The sequence below is a fragment of the Thamnophis sirtalis genome, unplaced genomic scaffold (genome assembly GCF_051295495.1).
Source record: "Thamnophis sirtalis isolate CommonGarterSnake01/CBP01778 unplaced genomic scaffold, rThaSir2_p1.2 scaffold_11, whole genome shotgun sequence".
Taxonomy (NCBI): Eukaryota; Metazoa; Chordata; class Lepidosauria; order Squamata; family Natricidae; genus Thamnophis; species Thamnophis sirtalis.
Window position 1 is genome coordinate 54,760,051 of NW_028261391.1, and position 8,532 is coordinate 54,768,582.

The following is an 8,532-nucleotide window of genomic DNA, read 5'->3' on the forward strand; positions in this document are numbered from 1 at the left end:
AGGTTTTGTTAGCCAGATGACAGCCTGCAGCTAGCCTGGTTAATTCAGAGACAATATTGTTACCAATCTCTGTAAGCCTTTCCTTAACTCTAAAGTTAGTAGGTATGTAGGACTGAGTAAGTAAGTAGAATAGTGAACAATTGTTGTTAAACTCACATCGTAGGTTGCAAAGATATATGCTTAGAGAAGATTTAGATACCCTGAGTACCAAAAAGATAAAATAGGGTTAGAGGTCAAGCTGTAGGCAGAAATAGAAGAAGATAACCTGTTAAAGAGTGTAGCTGAGAAACTAATGCTGAACAAAAATGTCTTGCTTCTTTTAATTTTTGGTTGGTGGAACTGTTATGTGCTGAATTTTATCAAATTCTGTGAATCCAGAAGTCACTTCAATCACAAAATGGTAGGATCAATCAAACAGAATCTGATTGCTATCATAGTAACAATTATTCCCTTAACTTACAAAAGACTCTGAAGCCCTGAGGTAAAAAAAAAAGACCCTGTACTTATACTGTACAAGTACTTAATAGAAGTGCTAGTTAAGAGAAGTTAATAAAAGTGCTGATTTCTTTATCAGTGAAGGGGTGGAGTTGTCTCTTCTGTGTCTTGTCAGATTAATATTCAATTCTTTACAGAAGAAAAATAATATATTTTTTTTGTGAAATGTGAAAGAGTTGCCATATAAAAGCAATAAATACTTCAATACTAGAAGAAGTAAAAATAGTGTGCTCACTGGATGCAATAATAATGAAACTAAAGTTTAGATATTTTGGACCAATTTTGCAAAGGTAAGAGTTATTGTGGAAAATTTTGATATTTGGAATCACTTTAATGAATATGACAATAGAATATATAGTGAATAGATACCATTTCTGATGATAGAAGTATGAACTTCTAAGAGGCAGAGAAAACCTCAGAGAAACAGTTATTGTCTTGTCAAAATTATGACTACTGGGTCACAAAGAATTAGAAGGTAATTGAGAAACACTAAATTGGTTTATGGAAATTTTATGTTTGATTTAAAATTCTTTCTATTGAAAATTTCCTAGCAGCTGCTCCTAAGTTCCATTTTTAAATCTATTGAAACATATATTTTCACATCTTCCATTTTAGTAATTTGTAGATCACTCTGTAAATTTGCCTATGAAGATGGTTTATAAAACTATTTGGAGTGCATATATTTGGCAATACACACTGCTTCTTATTTAACAAGCTCCTAAGCATTATGTCTAGGACAGAATGCAATATTCCCTACCTCAATGTTCTGTCAAGTCTTTATGTACATGGTCATTTGCAACTCTATACTTAATTTGATTTTGTGGTTCTAACTTTTCCAGAATCTTGGCTTCTTATGGGCAGAGACAATGTGATGACAGAGATGACATCTGATCATGTTATCTGGAACAAACAAGTGGATAAAATATTCTCTCAGATAAACAGCAGATGTCACTCAAACCAGAAATGGCCTACATCAGGTAAAGCAAAGTGGCCTGGACAGTTGGGTTAGAATAATTGTCAATGACTCCTTTCAGAAGAGGTTGGTGCCAACAGCCTTCAAAGTTCTGTGGCATATCCCCTTCTAGAAAATTCTACTCAACTGTTTTAGCAGTAACTGTTCTCTTTGAGAAGATTATTATTGACCTGGGGAAGGATCAGTTGCAGGGGAAGAATTTGGTAGGAATGCTGAATTAACTGGAGACCTTTCACTCAGTTAGTATTGTGTTACATTTCTCAGCAGTTTTCAATATCTACTGTTTGTAAGATTGTGGGAAGACACAGAAAGACATAAACAAGAAGTAGGAAGGAGGTTACATTGGTAGCTTATCTCATAAAAAAACAACTCACTGTACATAGTAAGAACATGGAAAAGAAATGATCCAATATATCCTTGCTTTTATGAACATACTAATAAATTAGAAAATCATCATAACCCAAAGTTCTGTATTTATTCCTAATATTCACATTTTATATTTAATGAGAACTATTCAATGGAACTGCATTATACATGCTAAAGGATGTGTAATTGTTTACCAGTAAACTTCTATGGACAATTCAACATGTAATTCTTTTGAAACTACTAATAGTAAAAAATGATAGGGTTGAAAACCTGAGATGTTGCATTTTGGTAGTATTTTGAATTGTTTAATGGTTCATTTTGATTGGGTTTAGTTTGAATATACTACTGCATACACTTGATTTTGACCTTTTTGATCCTGTGTGAATTTTATATATATTGCAACAATGTTTGCCTAGAAATTTTTATTATTTAGCATCACTATTTGATATGGATAGTGCATTTACCACTGCTAGGAGACATAAAGGAATTAAAAGTGTAAAAGATTAATGAATAAATAAGTAAATAAAATTTCTTTAAAAAAATCATATTTATGATACTTAATGTGATAGGTGAAGGAAGTATTTATTTATTTTGTGTCAGGTCAGTGTGTGTAAGTTGAATATATAAGTAAACATGACAAGATTACTATTTCTCCTGAAGGTACAATAACTGGAGGTTTGGTACATACTTCCATTCAGGTGTATTATATTGCTATTTATGTAGCACATAAAGCACCAAAAGTCAGGGCTGCCTTTGCCTGGCAAAACCAGAACATAATGTTTAATGGGTTATTTTAAATTATACTTTACAGTCCATTAAAATGTTCATTTCTTTAAAAAACAACACCCTGGTTTAATTTAATAGCAAACCTGTTTACTTTAGTAAGGTTATTAGGAGCTGGCCCAGGGGTTATTTGGGAATTAATTCACAATGTTTATCAGCTTTTTATAGAGTATGTTATGGATCCATGACATTTATTTATTGGTTTACTTAGTTGTGATTGCAGAAATTCTTCCATCATTTTATAGATGGCATTTTTTTTTCTTACAGTATATAGCTAAGTCTGACTGCTGGGAATTAAAAAAAAAGTTTCTAAGAAATACCCAGATAGAGTTGACTTATGAGAAATGTAAAGTTTTGGTGCGTTTTGTGTTAAGTATATATTTATCATGTCAGCATGAACCATCATGCTGAGGGAGCATGTTTGGGTTTTTTCAAGAGTAGATTGCATTTTAAATTGGAAAATTACACACATGCTAATTTTTACTGGTAACATCTACATTTTGAATATATTTTTAAAACATCTCTATCTAAATATCCTTTATCAAGGTGTTGCTTTCACAAACAAAGCACTTTTATAACATTTGCAGAAACAGTATTTCTACAAATTCATTTTAAAAATGTGGAAAATAATTCAGGATCAGTTCTACCATTAAGGTGAAGATGATGGTTATGTAAGACAGCTCCAGGGATTGTCATACAATGGCAACAAATTGTTAATGGTTTACTATTAATGCTATTGGTACTATTTTGCCTTATGTGGAAGATAAACCAAAACCAATGTGACATTAGTCAATCAAACAAGTTAAAGCTAACTTATTACACTAGATATTGTTTTTGCTTTCAGTGGTGGTGGGTTCCGGATCCCATTGCAACTGGTACGGTGCAACGGGATCTGGTGTCCACTACATGAATGCACGCAGCACACACACATAGACACACAACACAGGCATGCGTCCTTACCTCCTGTGATGCTTCTGTGATGCTCCAGCTACTTGGCAGAGCGTTGCACAGGCGCCATACTCTCTGTGTGCATATGCGGAAGCTCCAAAGAGCTCAAATCAGGTAAGGATGGTGGGCGGGCAGGTGGGCCCTCCCTAGCATCATACCGGAACAGTACTCGATGCTCCGACAGGCACCGTACCGCCTGCAACCCACCACTGGCTCTCAGAAAGAAAAAGAGACTTTGTTCTTGTGTAATTTAGATGAAAGGCATCTTGAATAAACTGGAGACATAATTATCTTTTGTTCAAAATGTTCTCTGCCAATCTTCTTCTCAATTAAAAACACTATACTAGTGTAGATAAGGCAGGCTTGGAAAGTACCCACCCTCCAAACCATATCCATTGGGTCCGATTCATTGGCATTGTCCATCTCTGAATTAATGGAGACCTAACCCTAACCGTAATTCTGCAAATGGGATTTTCTTATGTATTTTGCCAGGAAATGTAGAGAGAGAGAGAGAGTGATTAGCCAAAGTTACTCAGTGAGCTTCTCTGACTGAATACTGATTTTAAACTGGATATCACCTACTCAATAACTTGACCACTGTTCCAGACTGAGTCCCTTATTTAATCCTGGTATAAAAAGTTACGAAAAAAGGAGACTGGAGATTTTCATTGTTGATTGAACATCATATGATGGAATAGAATCAACATAATTTTTGTTTCATTTTCCACAGTTTGAAATCTAATTGTCATCTCCTACCATTAGCATCAATAACAACAACATGCTAACTATGATTTATTCACTGTCCTATCTTATTTTTTGATTATCTCTCTCTCTCTGTCCCTCCCACCCTCCCTCCCACCATCCATCCATCCATCCATCCATCCATCCATCCATCCATCCATCCATCTATCTATATATCTATATATCTATTATCTATCTATTATCTATCTATTTGTAATGGTATATTTTATAATCTTGAAATCATAAATACAGATTTTAATGGCAAAATTTAACAGAAAGAAATGAAATGTCTGTTTTCACACAGAAAACTAAACATCTTGAAAATTTGATGCAATATTAACTGACTACCACAAAAAATATAGCTTATTGGATGCATCTTTAAAAGCTAATTTTTTTTTAAAAAAAAAAAACCTAGAATCTTCTTAAGCTTGCAGGATATCCACACCCTCCAGACACTTCTAGCCAAAAATTTTAAAAAGTTATTACCATACATTGTAAAATGAAAGGCATGCATAATAATATCTGCTCAAGGAAATATAACACACCACAAGTCGATTATTAAAACATTTGTGCAAGCCTTTATTGTTTATTATACATAGCCAGTATTCAAGTGTAAGTTGTACCCATGGGCAGGAAATAAATGTCAATAAGCAAGAATGCAACAGTATTATTGAGGTAGGTTGCTAGAAGGAATTCATGTTCCCTGGTTAAATCAACTCCATGCTTTCAACTTGTATAACTCAAATGTAGAGCTTTAGTCATATCTTTCATTTATTTTGGTTTAATCAGAGCTCTTTGACTTTCTTCTGTTTTGTTGCTAAGATACCAGCAGACAAGAGTAGGAACAGAGAATAAGTTATAAAGCTAATAATGTCATGGGAGGTTGTTTTTGTTTTTGAAGTTTTATTATATAAACCATAGGGTAACTTCACAAATGACTTTGCTGAGGTTAATAGACCTATATTAGTAGGACTTAATTGAGATTCCCAGAGACTGTCATCCCCGGCCACTTCTCTTTCTCTTCTGTCTTTCCTCTCCAAACTCGGCATGTAATAACATGGCCACCATCCTTGGAATATCTAAGTATTTTGATTATATAAATTTAAAACAGCCTATTTACTTTGCATTTGGGGATGATTCAGCACACTTTTTAAATGTACTCTAAGATTTTTAGACTCTTATATGAGAAAATGTTATAATGCATGAATAAACTTATACAGAACTTTTAAAAAATATAAATTTCACATATACAGCTTCAGTCACTAGAGAGCCATGAACAGTAGTATTCATATGAATGAAAGTTGACTCACTCCCATATTCAATGGGAGGGTGAATTTTATTAGGGAACTGTCTACAAAATACATTCATTTGAAGCAGCTTGGGTTTTTTATTTGGGAAAAACATCTGGGCTCTTTAATGATGGGCACTTTGAATTCAGAAAATGTTTGCCAACAAACCCTGCATTATATTTTTCTAAGATTCTGCCTTCAGTCCTACTCTGGTTAGATTTATTTGATACTTGGAGCAGATGTCATTTTGTAATACAAACAGAATTCAAGCAAAATTGTTCTCCAACTCCGAAACAGAATTAAATTGAGATTAAAATTAAATCTCGTCTGAATTAAAGCAAAACTATCCTAAAATACAACAGGAATACTTTCTTCAACTGCAACCATCTGCCAAGTTTCATGAAGTATGTATAAACAAAAATAATCCTTAGCTGTTCAAGAATCCCCAAGGTTTCTCTATTATTTTTCAACAGTTACTAATGATTGCATGTAAATAAAAAAGAAAATAAAAGACGACAAGGAAAATAAAAGAGCAAGATGAGCAAACATAGAGACAAAACAAATGAAAGAGGAAAAAATAAAATGTGAGAGAGAATATAGAACCTCTTTGGTTTAGTACTTAAAGCACCAGGCTAAAAAACAGGAGATCATGTGTTCTAGTCTCACCTTATCCATGAAAGTCAGTTGGTTGACCTTCACTCAGTCACACTCTCTCAGCCCAACTCAGATCACAGGGTTCTTGTTGTAGGGAAAAGATGAAGACAATGTGTTGGATATGTGTTGAATTATTTGTAAAAATAATAAATCTGGGATAAAAAATAAATAAACAGAGGAGAAGAAAAAAGAAGATCAGATAGAGAAAGAAAAAGTTCAATAATGCTAAGAGAAAAGAAAGGAAGAAAAGTTAGATGATTGTGACCTAAAGAAAATTCTGACAGCCACAATTAGTTCTCTAGAAATGGCAGCAGATAGATCAGATAAGAGAGGTGTATAATCTGTTTTGGGATAAGAACAGCATTTAGTTGTTACATGAGGTGTCAGGGTACATTCTGAAAAGTTATTGTAGCCTCAATTCTCAGGAACCTCAATCTACTGAAAGAGAAGCACACTAAAAATTGCAGTCGCTCATATACTGTATGTATTACATTTAGGTCTTGACCTGTGTGAGGTAGCTATGTTTGTTTCAGTGAAATACTATGTGCTCAGAAATGACATTCTTCTCTTCAAGATACTTCATATTACTCCAGTTTCACTGGACATTATGAAATCTTATCAACTGTTGGGTATCTTTGAACTTTGTACATACCTAGTAAAAAAAATTTACCTAGTAAAAAGAGACATTTCCTTCTCTTTTATATAGTTTGTCATTTGAATCCTAATATGTTGGATGCCGTTAGATATTATTAAGAATTGAAAATATCCACCAGGTGATCAACAGTTGCAGGGAGGAGGGGCTAACATCACTACAACACGACATGCAATATTGGGTCTAGAGGATTTCTGTTGATATCTCTGCTGCTGGATGGTCCTTTTTGGACCTAAACTATACCACAGAGACAGTGATAGAAAAGGGCACATCCTGCTGATCTCAGGGGCATCGCAAAACCCCTGATTGTTGCAGGAGAAGCTCTTTTTCTGGCTACAAGAGAAGCAGCCATTGAAGCTGCACAACATTGGGACAGCCTCCTGCAACGGAAGCAGAGCAGGAGAGAGTGTGTGTCGAAATTGGTGGGAAAAAATTTACTATTGGAGAAGAGAATACCCCAAAAGACTTAGAGCAAAATTAAAATTGAAGACAGAAGAGAGTAAATGGTGGATTAAGCTTGTATTAAAATTAGAGTGTTATCTTTTTTTTTCTTAACTCCGTTTTCTTTTTTTGGATGGAATTCTTACAAATGCCTCTTACTTTTTAAATTGGACTGGTCTTGTTATGACTCAGCAGATGTCTTCTTTGAGTCTTTTCGGGATGCAAGATTAACACTGCAACTGGGGCTCGTTAGTGGCATGTTCTGGGGATAAAAGGATGGATGGTGCCACGCCCTGGTTGCAGGAGTCAACGTTCATTCGTTTGTTCAACATTCATTGATCATTGGTCGTGGTTTATTTGAGAGCACTTGGAGAAGTGATTTGCTTTCTGTAACCCTGATTCAAGGAGACACTTGAAGAAGTGCATTGCTTTGTAAGAGTTTTTATTTTGTATTTTGTTATCTGGTCAGAGACTTTATTTATGTTATTTTTGGGCTCGCAGCCAGTCTGAGCTGAGAACTGATAAAGAGAGTTCCTTTTAAGTTTGTTTGCCTGTCGTCTGTTAACGAGCAGAGAAGGGGGGACAGAACAGGTCTCTTTATTCCTTCTTCTATTTTTTCTCACTTTTTATATCTGTGAAGCAAGAATCTCTTTCTTTTTGCAATGTTTGGGTGGATTTTACCTTTTAAACATTTTTTTTCTCTCAAGTCTGGAACAAAGAAAAGGGTAAAAGTACAAGAAAAAGAAGTAACACTGTCACCTAGAGGCTGGAGGCTTGGAAACACTAATTCCTATGAATATTTGACTTATATTTTATATCTCAAAGTCCTTGATTTTGTTTATTGAAAGGAACAGTGAGAAGAACACAATATGTGTATACAGGTGTGGAGTATTATCAGTAGCTGGACTGGAGTAAAGAGAAATCTGGACTTGAAAGATTATAGTGAATTTGTTTGAAACCTAGCAATAAGCCTTGGATGGTTCAGTGGCAGTGCTTACAACCTGGAAAAATGGCACAATATGAAGAAGAAAAGGAATTAACATTGCAAAATATTATGCTAGAAATTCAAAAAATACTAATAAGTACAGAGAACATTGAAAAGAGTCTTGAGATTATAGAACAAAGAACAGAAAGAATGGAAGGAAGAGCTGAGAATATTTACAAGATGATGATGAAAATTGAAGATAGAA